Source organism: Echinops telfairi, unplaced genomic scaffold (assembly GCF_000313985.2).
Source record: "Echinops telfairi isolate 266 unplaced genomic scaffold, ASM31398v2 ScPeMD7_7473;HRSCAF=8511, whole genome shotgun sequence".
Lineage (NCBI taxonomy): Eukaryota > Metazoa > Chordata > Mammalia > Afrosoricida > Tenrecidae > Echinops > Echinops telfairi.
In genome coordinates, this window is record NW_022111377.1 from 9,357,004 (window position 1) to 9,368,032 (window position 11,029).

Here is an 11,029-nt window from a genome sequence, read left to right on the forward strand (position 1 = left end):
GTTATTTTATTTATACTTCTTTCTGGTGGTCTTGTGCTCTTTGTTGAACGGAGCCTCTTTCCTCCTATGGACTTTTCAATAGTAAAAGAGCCTTCCCTTAGATGTGGTGCTTTCAGTTTGGACTCCTAGTCTAAACGACTCTTAAAAATGATTCGTATTCTTAAAAGCCACCAGCTTGTTGCCTTAAGTTACAATAAGAACATTTGGTGACGTTGGGTTACACAGTGGTTCAGCAGGTCAAATGCACCAGCCGCTCCAGGGGAGATAACAGAGGCCTTTTTTTTTTCCTTTAAAAAAAAAAAGACAATCTCAGAAACCCACTGGGGTAATTCTACTCTGTTCTATAGAATTGCTATAAATTTGAAACAACTCAATGTCAATGAGTGTTTTTGTGTGTGTGTTTTCCACATTGAGAAACTAAGGCAGTCCGTTTTATGAAAAATGAATGGGACAACTATCAACTTAAATGTAGCCACAGAACAAAAATAATTTCCTTTTCCTTCAAAATATTTGCAATTTAATTTATCAACCAACGCAGCATGGGTGAGTGATTATATATCCCAGGAAGAGGAACCCTGGAGGCATATTGAGTTACATGTTGGGCTACTAACTAACAAGGTCAGCATTTCGAGTCCACCAGCCACTCAGTGAGAGGAAGCTGAAGATGTCGGCTCCTGTAAACTACTATATGCTCAGAGTCCTGCAGGGTCAGTTCTGGCTTTTCCTACTGGGCCAATATGAGTTGGTATTGACTATAGGGTAGTGAGCAAGTGAGACAGATGGTGAATAAACATCTGGTCAAAACTGAGAGGTGAAACCCAGCACTACTCTCCCTATCCCCCATCGCAGGCATTTTAAATGTTCCATTTTTTGCCAAGATATAGGCTTAGCACTTTCCATCACGTATTTGATGGAATATATTTGAATTTTACCTTTTGTGACAACTTTGTACCTTTCCCAAGTGCTGTCTTAACCAAGCTTTGCACTCTTAATTTTAAGAGAAATAAAAACGCTTGTTAGAGGAGTTCCCTCTGAATCTGTTGCTGAGCAGTGGGAACAAAGCCAAGTGAAGTCAGCAGAGAACCCGATCTGTGATCATACCTGCACCTGCTCCAGGATCCTGGGTCTGTGCTGTTTGTGCTTACGTGCCCCCTGCTGGTCTGATGCCGCTGTCACCCAGTCGCTCCAGCTGTTCGCCAGTGGGGTTTGTGGGCCCATACTGGCTTCCCTTCACTGTGTCTCTTGCATAGTAAAACAGCAGTGTCCTCAGTAATCATGGAAGTCAGCTGCAGGGAGAACTGGTTCTTGGATGTTTCCAGGTTGATGGCTAGAAGATCTTTGAGAGATGGTGAGTAATCTCTGTACCACTTTGAGCTGTAGTAGTAGGTCCTTGCCATTTATTCAAGACTTCTGCCAGGGCGCTGCCTGATTCAGTTCCAACCAGAACTGGTGCGGTGATAGTCAGTGTCTGTGAAGGCCTCGCCACCTGACAGGCTGACTCCTGCAGCTGCACCTGGGACAGGGCACCTTTAAACAAAAGAAAAGTATATTAAGTACCCCACCTGACTGTGTATGTATTGTGACCTACTCCATCTCCCTGGATCTGACCTGATAGAAGCCCCAGCGGCATCAGGAGGAGGAGGAAGAGGACAGGCATTTCTGAAGTAAGGTCACCTGACTAAGCAGGCGCTGGAGGCCCTGGTGGAGAAGTTCACATATATTTATACATATTCATTTTTATATTCATATTTATGTTCCTATTAATGTTTAGATTCATATCCATACTTAGATTTAAATTCATATTTGCATTTTATATTCATGGTCAAATTATACGTATGTTCCATTCATATTCATGTTCACATTCATATGTTTATATTTGTATTAATATCTCCTCACATTCATAATCATATTTATGTTTATAATTGTAGTCATATTTAGACCCATATTTGAGTCAAGCTAACCTACCAACCAACCATTACGATTCCCTGGTTGGGTCCTCAGGTCTAGCCGTTTTTCAGTGTGAAATGTTTTTAAAGCATCTGATCTATTTCTAATTTTGTTATGAATCTTGAAACTTTGTACATCAGTCTGTGTTATTTTATATAGCTAATGGTTTTTCTAGAAAAGTGTCCATTTATTCTAGCTTTTCAAATTCATTGTAGTAGTCTTTTCAATTCTGATTCTTAATATTTGCTTTTGCTACTGCTTGTACTTTGATAATTTTGCCAGTAATTTCTCAAAATTGGTTAATAGTTCTCAAGAATTAACTCTTGTTTTATTGATTATTTTCTTATTCTCTTCTTTTTCTTTTACTTCTGCTCTATTCTTTACTATTCATTTTCTTCTGTCTTATGATTATTTATTTTGCTTTTGGGGTTCTAATTGTAGAAGATGATGTATTACGGTGTTGATTGTTGCTTTCTCTTTTGATATGTGCGTGCCTTGCTATAACATGTGTTCTTAGTAGTAGTACTGCGTTTACCAAAGCCTTTGGCATGTTTATTATAATTTTTTTCCAAGGAAATTTAAATTCTAATTCCTAAATTATGTGATTTCCCAGTAATTTTAAGGCCCATTTTTTTTCTTTTTCCCTTTTTACCTTTTTTTTTTATGTTCCCATTGTTCGTATCTAATTGCATAATGTGACAATGTGAAAAAGTTGTTTGTAATGTCACAAAATTTAAAAAATGTATTAAGGCTAGCATTGTGGCCTAAGATGGTGTATTCTGAAGAATGTTACAATGAACTGGAGAAGAATGTATATTGAAATTTCTCTGGATAGAGTGTTTTCTATATGTCTAAGAGGCCAGTTAACTGTGTTATTTTGTTATTTTCCAGTTGTTCTGTTGAGTTGTTCTGTCCAGCTGAGTGTGGTGTATTTGTCTATTACTGTAGAATGATGTATTTCTCTCTTTATGTCTATGAGAGTTTGTTTAGTATATTTTGAGGTTCTGTCATGGGGTGCACTGGTGTTTATTATGATTATAGCTTGTTGTTCATTTGTCCCTTTTATCATGTAATGCCCTTATTTGTCTCCCATGAAGGATTTGTCCTTGAAGTCGATTTTGTTAATTAATTAATTTTGCCAATACTCCTGTTTTTCAGTTGTCATTGGTTCATGCTGCTACCTTGCTTTTTGTTTGTTTGTTTTTAATTGTCATTACCTTGGTATATTTTCTTCCATCTTTGATTTAAAAATTTTATCTGTCTTTATGTTTTGTTTAAGTGATAGATTTATCAAGTTTCCTTGACCATTCTGCTTCTCTCTGCCTCTTGAGAACTGCATTGAATCCATTTACATTTCATGTAACCATCAATATGCATGCATTTATTGCTGTTGTTATGCTTTGGCTTTTCTCCCAGCCCTCCCTTGTGGGGTTGTTGGTTTATTCCCCAATTTTTCCCGTCCTGAGATAATTTTGTGTTTTCTCATAATTTTTGTCTTTGTTTTTATTTTATTCTTTAGTAGATCTTCGTACTTTGTTCTTGTCCTTTTTTCTTTTCTTTTTTTTTGAGAATCTTGTTAATACTTCATTATTTGCTTCCAAACATCAATATTGACATAGACAATATTAGTTAGCACCCTGAACTATAAGCGGAGATCTCATCAAGGCATATTACTGGGAAGCCTGTTTTGGGATAGATAGCAAGAGATAGACAAAGTCTATTCCAATGAACAGAAGGCATTTTCAAATGTGTGAATGTTCCCAGGAGTCGATGCATGGTGGTTCCTAGCGAGGTGCTCACCAGCTGGGGAAACCACAGCTTTCAGCTTCTGAGGGGCAAGCATTGCCTACTTCAATCCTTTGCATCTGCTGAAACCATGGCTGTTGCAGGGAAGTTTGTGCAATAAACTGGGGGTTTTTTGGAGCAAGGGTACTGATTTTTGCAGGATTTATTCCTCTCTTTTTTTTAAGTTAATAAAAAACCAATAGTCCCTATAATTGTACATGGAGTTTCCTCTGAATCTGCTGATTATCTGTGAGAACAAAATCAACTCGGATTCAGCATAAAGCCCCATCTGCATAAAGCTCTGCACTTGCTCCTGGATCCTGGGCCTGTGCTGTTTGTGCCTGAGCACCCCCTGCTGCTCTGAATGCCCTCTCAGTCCAGCAAGTCCACATGTCCTGCAGTATGGTTGTGAGTGGGCTCACTCGGAATTCCCCTCACTGTGTCTCCTGCACAGTGATACACAGCATGTCCTCTGTGGTCATTAGCTCAGCTTCAGGGAGAGCTGGTTCTTGGATGTGTCTGGGCTGATCACTAGATGATTTTTGCTTGGTGGCATGTAATCTCTGTCCCAATTTGACTTGTAGTGGGTCATTCCTGTCCCCTAGAGGCCTCTCTCAGGTTGTTGCTGATTCAATCCCAAGTAGCAGTGGTGCTGGAGGAGTTCCCAGTGGTGGTTCAGGTGAGAAGTGAGGGTTTTGTAATGGTTTCACCAAGGATGGTGAGACTTATTCCATGTACTTCAGACATGTTCTCAGGATACCAGACCTTGAGAAAGACATGATCCATTATAAAGTAGGTGATCATTGAAAAGAAGGCACATCATGAGATGGAGTGACACAGTGGCTCTAAGAATGGCTTCAACAGTTGTGATTCTGGTGCTGAAGTAGACATTACTTATTTGAGTTGTACATTAAATCCCCGAGAATTGGAACAGACTCCGTGGCACTTACCATCATCAAAAATAAATCAAAACACGCAACATTCTTCCCAGGTTGAATGAGTGCTGGGGAAAACAGTATATGTTTTATGTGGGAAAACACCTAGGAAAAGGAAATATGTAACAGAATACACGGTCTTAATAATTGTTCTTACATTGAAATTCACTGTCTTGGTAATTATTGGTAGCAAATGTCTTGTCTACATACTTATACACCTTTAAGAATCCAAGATTGTTTGGGGCAGGATGGTTTTTAGAGACTCATAGTGACCCTGCATGAAAGAGAAGAACTCTCTGAATAGGATTTTCTTTTCTGTATTACTGATGGGAGAAAGTTAGCAGATCTTTAATGAACTGATACAATGGGTGGTTTTATACTGCCAACCTTTTGGCTAGAAGTTGACCATTTAATTATTGGCTACATAGTTTTGTGGTCCAGGTTTACTATTAAACGCATGAGCCTTTATTTTCTACAGGTGAACATTCTCTTCATGTGGGCCAGTGTTAAGACATTGTATAGAGTTCCTCAATGTCAGCACTATTGCTTTTTTTTTTTTTCTCCTTGAATATTTTTGTGTGTGATGCTGCCCTATACATTGTGTAATTTTAGTAGCAACCCCGGAGACTACCTGTAGTGCAAGAAACACTTGCCACGGTTGTGAAAACTAAGAGAGACCTCAGTCATGGCCAAATACCCTATAAGAAATATCAAAGAAAATTTGATGCATTTGGGTTTTAGTGTTAGAGAGTTATATTAAATTTACCATGGGCTGCCTGAAAGATGAGCAGGTCTTTCTTGGATCCTGTTGTACATAGAATCTCTGTGAGTTGATATCATTCAATAGTACTTAAAATTATCGATCTATACTATATTATCCAGGTCATTCTAAGTTAAGTTTATGACATAAATGTTCACATGTGAAAATTCACTGGAATTTAAAATATTGGGCACCCATCTGATGGCTCGGAGAAAATTTGGGACTCACATGAGAATTTTTTCATGTATTAATATTTTTATAATGAGTCCTGGTGGCATAGTGGGTATGCATTGAGCTGAGCTCTGCATATCAGCAGTTTGAAACCACCAGCCTCTCGAAGGAAGGAAGACTGGGCTTTCTACTCTTACAATTATAATCTCGGAACAGCCACAGTGGCATCACCATGACTTGGCATCAACTTGATGGCAAAGGGTTTGGTTTATTGGAATGTTTCTAACTTTGGCAACAAATGGCACAAGTTAGTACCCTGAATTTTAAACTGAGATCTCATCAATATATATCAATGTTAAGTCTGCCTTTGGATAGCTGTTGAAGATTGGCAAAGCCAATTCCAATGAAAAGGGCACATTGAGATACATGAAGTTTCCCTAGAGTCTATGCATAGTGGTCCCTAGAGAGGTGCTGAGGGTGGGGATACCACAGCTCCTGAAACGCATCACTGATTGAGTTCCTTTTCATCTGCTGAAACCATGGCCTGTTGCAGGAGGTTTGTGTCTGGGCTCACACTGACTTCCCATCACTGTCTCTCTAGCACAGTAACACATGGCTGTGTCCTCAGGATTTAAAGACACTTGGCTGCTCCTGGAGGTGTCCCTAGTGATGCTGACTTGGTACTGGAGAGCTGGATTATAGTGTGTGGTCCCACCACTCCATATTGCACCAACCCTCTCCAGTCCCTTTCCTGGAGCCTAGCGGATCCAGTGCATGTTATAGCTCATTAAAGAGAGTCCATAGATGGCACAGGTGAGAGACAGGGTCTGTGAGGGCTTCACCAGTTGAGGGCCTGATTCTTGTAGCTGCACCTGGGCCTGGACGTGGGGATAAAGAGAAACACCGTGAGTCCTGTGCTCAGATGCTGCATCCCCTTCATGTAGGAGTCCCTGAAGCACTCACCTCCCGGAGTTGCCACCAGAAAGAGGAAAACCCACACACCTTCATGTCCATGTGGATAAGATTCGTGACACCCAGAGTGTGTCATGATGAGAAGGAATGTGAGTTTAAGTACATATGGGCTGTATTAGGTATTTGCATGTGGGAGGTGGGTTTTTACATAAAGGTGGAAAGGGCTGAATGGAATTCATGGCTCTGGGACTCTCACTAGCAGAGTGATGCTGGTGGTCTCTGCAGTCTTCACTCTGCCAATCATCTAACTATCTGTTCAGATTTCATGTTGAATGTAACTTTATGTCCATTACCTTCAGAAGTACTCAGACGATATAGTAAAGTTGAAGACATGTTCACCATGTAAGAGAGTCAAGACCAGGCCCACCTGAATCTTTTCATACATCTGAACACATAGGGAAACAAGTATGTGTCATATCTAAAGCTTCTTTGCTCTCTAACATTTCAGAATATTTGGAATGGAGTAAAAGATTTCAACGTTACTTTCTAGATTGAGTCAGAACACCAAGGTTTCCTAACAACAGGGTTAATCGTGAGGTTAAAAGCAACACGGAAATCATAAGAAGCTCATGTTTCCTCCCAGGAATTAGTACCCAAGGTGGGTGTTGGGCTCAATCTATTCTGAGAGCCCCCTGGGATGCTGTCCCATCACATACAGGAGAAGTGTCTGCCAGGCTTGCACTGTCTTCCAACTTCTGTGGATGAAATCGCAATATTTTCTTTGGCCCTAAGCATATAGATTATTGGTCAAGAGTTTTACCATAAGTTGTCTCAGTAATTTCCTGCCACGGGCAGTAGAGCTACCATCGTGATCAGCACAGCAGTTGTAGCTGAGCGGGCATTGCCGTTCTTATCCAGGCTCCTGTCCTCATTTCTGTCTTCACTTTATCCAAGAGCTCATAGGTACTTAGCATCCCTGCAAGTCAGCTTTCTCCCTGAGGTTAGTTTTATGCCTGGACTCACTCGGGCTCCCTCACAGGGCAAAGCTTTGGGGATAGAGAGGGCTACTAGTGGCAAGCACTCTGAATTGGTTACAGCGGAAGGAAGTGTGGTCTGTAGATACAGATATGTATATAGATATTGATATATATGCCACAATAAAATACTGATTCAGAAAGAAATCTGCTTGAAAGACAATAAAGGGATTGGACCGAATTTATGCTTCATTCTTTCCACAAGAAGAGGTAACATACTTAAAGCAGATTTGAAGCAAGAAATGTGTAGGTATTTATTCCATGGTCAGGAGGAAATTGATAAACCAGAATCCTTTTTTCTGGGCTTCTGTTACATGTGTGATAGGAAATCTTGCAGATGTTTAATTGTGGAACACATTGATAATCTAAGGCCACTGAATTATGTATGAGCAGAATATTGAAAATATTTTGTTACGTATATATGTACCATGAGAAAAATAAGTTAAGAATGACATAGTTTTTAATTACACATAAGCAGAAACTGATGGAAAGTCTTGCTGGCACAATGACATTTTAAAACTAGCTAAAATATTGAACAGGAAAAGAGATTATGATATAAGCCAGAAATCTGAATTTACAAAATTTGTTAGCTATGGAATAGAGTCTTTATTTAATATTGAATTAATTTATTTTTCCTCCAAAACTATCTTATTGGGAGCTAATGCATATATCATTCCACAGTTGAATCTGATCAAACAGTACTGTACAATTGCTACCACAATCCCTTTCAACACATCCTTTTCCTTCTTGAATTCCTTGACATCTACTCCCTTTTATCCCACCCTTATCCCCCATTTTAAGCCCCAGAAACCCTTATTCTACTTGCTGATGCTATGTGGTCATCAATCCTGGATTTCATAGACTGTAAAACAGTAAACAACATAGGTAATAAAAATTCAAGAGTGTTACTCCCATACCAAAATACACCTGAGATAAACCCCAATAGGAATTGGAAATTGAGGAAAAGTCTAAGTGCAATCTGCTGCCCTTCCCCACAGTCCATGGCAGATCGAAGTTTGATTCAGACACTGGTTCTCAACCCTTCTTATGCTGCGACCCTTTAATACAGTTCCATATGTGGTAACCCTCAACCATAAAATTATTTTTGTTGATACATCATAGCTGTAATTTTGGTACTGTTATGAATCGTAATGTAAATATCTGATATGCAGGATGTATTTTCATTGTTACAAATTGAACACAAAGCATAATGATGAATGACAAAAACAATATGTAATTATATATTGTGAAATATTTCTAATTACAAATAAATAAAACTTTGTCTTGAAGCATGGGGTAGCATGAGTTACGTCTTAATATAACAACAGTAAACCACATTGATACATACATTTTGCTACAGTATGCATAAAAAGTCAAAGTCAGTGTGAAGGTTGAGATAGCTTTTTTCCTCACAAGATCAGAAATTCTCGGGGCAGTCTTTGCAAGAGCACAATGACGATCATCTTCCACAATAAGTCTACTTCTCTATTTAGATTTGATAATCAACAAGTTGGAGAACCCTGTTTCACAAAGATAGGTTGTTGGAAATGGAAGAAGGCGCAGCACAGTCTCAGAACAAGATATGACTGCAAATACTTGATGCAGAATTTTGTAACTGGCATTGTAGAGAAATAAGTTCTCACTGCATTGCTGTTAAGTTCAATGAACTCCTCTTGTGCGGTCTCAGGAACATCTTCAACACTGTCAATGGGTTTCTGGCAAGTGCAAATGGGGTGTCAGGTAGATTTGGAGAGTACGGTGAAATTTCATCTGCAAGTATGTGCAAGTGTTCTTTCACAGAAATTATCACCGTAATCCTTTTGTCTGATTCAATATCATGTTCCTCAAAGAAAGCAGATAAGGTAGGCAACATGTAAATTTTATTTTCACCCAATTTTTTTTTTTTTTTTTGCCAAAGCTGGTTTCATTTGGAATGCTCAAATCTTTTCAGACAAATCGAGGAATGTTGCACTTGGTTCTTGCAATGATCAATTTAACTCATTAAAGATGGCAACCAAGTAAGTTATTTTCTGTAGTTCACTTTTATCGCCGAAAAGTGCTTTGAACTGTGATCTTGCTTTCTGATTGAAAAATGTTTTGAGTTCATCACGAAGCTCAAAAACAAGTTAAAACTTTTCCTCTCGATAGCCATCTCACGTCAGTGTGAAATAGCAGAGCATTGTTTGGCACATCCAACTCTTTCCACAGTTGAGAAAACAATCGACTGTTTAAAGTGCTTGCCTTGACAGAATTGATAGAACTTATGACGCTTTTCACTACTTCTTGTAACTCTTGTGGCATCATCTTCATTGCTAATATTTGCTGATGAGTCCTACTGTGAGTTCCGATAACTTGGTGACTCATTCAGTACCAAACGTTGAAATCCAGATCAACATCCAAGCATAGCTGGAGCACCATCTGTGTGTGCAAACACCACAAACCTTTTCCCAAGAGATCCTATGCTCTTTCAGAAATGAACCAACTGTGTCAAATACATCACGTGCAGTATTTGTCGTTTCCAAGAGGTTTGCAAAAGAATCATATGAAGAAATGTTAACGTTCACTAGGAAGAAGGGAAAAATAGATTAAATAATGATGAAATACCACCTGACACTCACATTTTAATCAAAATTCAGTAAGACAAAATAAATGCTAAAGAAGAAGTGTAGTAATTGGAACACTCATACATTGCTGGTGAACTGTTTAATTTTAAAACCTCTATGGAAATCAGTATGACACTTTCTTAAACTAATGCAAACACAAATCTTTTATTATCTAGCAGTCTTTTCATTTTATATATACACTAAAGAAATAAAGAATACAACATGAACAGACATATTGCTGCATTTTCCAAAATATCAAAAACAAGGAAACAGCCAAAGGCACCTATTATGAAGGAATAGACAAACACCTGGTACTTCCATACAACAGAGTATCATGCATCAATTAAGACCAAATGACTGTCGGGTTAGGCACACGTGGAATGAGTCGAGGAGGATCGCAGACTTGGGTTTACACTGTGTAGACCATATCATTGCAAAGATGGTCAATGTACCCGGAACCCGAAGAACTTTCTGTGAGAAGTGTGGCAAGCATCAACCTCACGAAGTGACCCAGTATATAAAGGTCAAGGATTCCCTGTTATGTGCAAGGAAAGAGGCGCTATGATGGGAAGCGTGGCTATGGTGGGCAGACGGGGCCAATTTTCCCTAAGAAGGCTAAGCCCACAAAGAAGATCATGCTGAGGCTTAAATGTGTTGAACCTAACTGTAGGTCCAAGAGGATGCTGGCCATTAAAAGATGCAAGCATTTTGAACTGGGAAGTGATAAGAAGAGAAAGAGCCAGGTAATCCAGTTCTAAGCCTTGTTTTATCTTGTAAATTTGAAAAAGTGTTGAATCAATAGCCGTATTATCTGTGAGAAAATGTAGTGATATTCCTACTTGAAAAAAGAAAAATGGGAGGGGAAAATGAGGACCTAATGTC

General features: G+C 39.1%; 1 pseudogene; it reads left to right on the forward strand.

The window, feature by feature from the left end:
• The first annotated feature begins 10,450 nt into the window (after positions 1-10,450).
• On the forward strand, positions 10,451-10,957 carry LOC101660086 (annotated as a pseudogene).
• Positions 10,958-11,029: the final 72 nt, after the last annotated feature.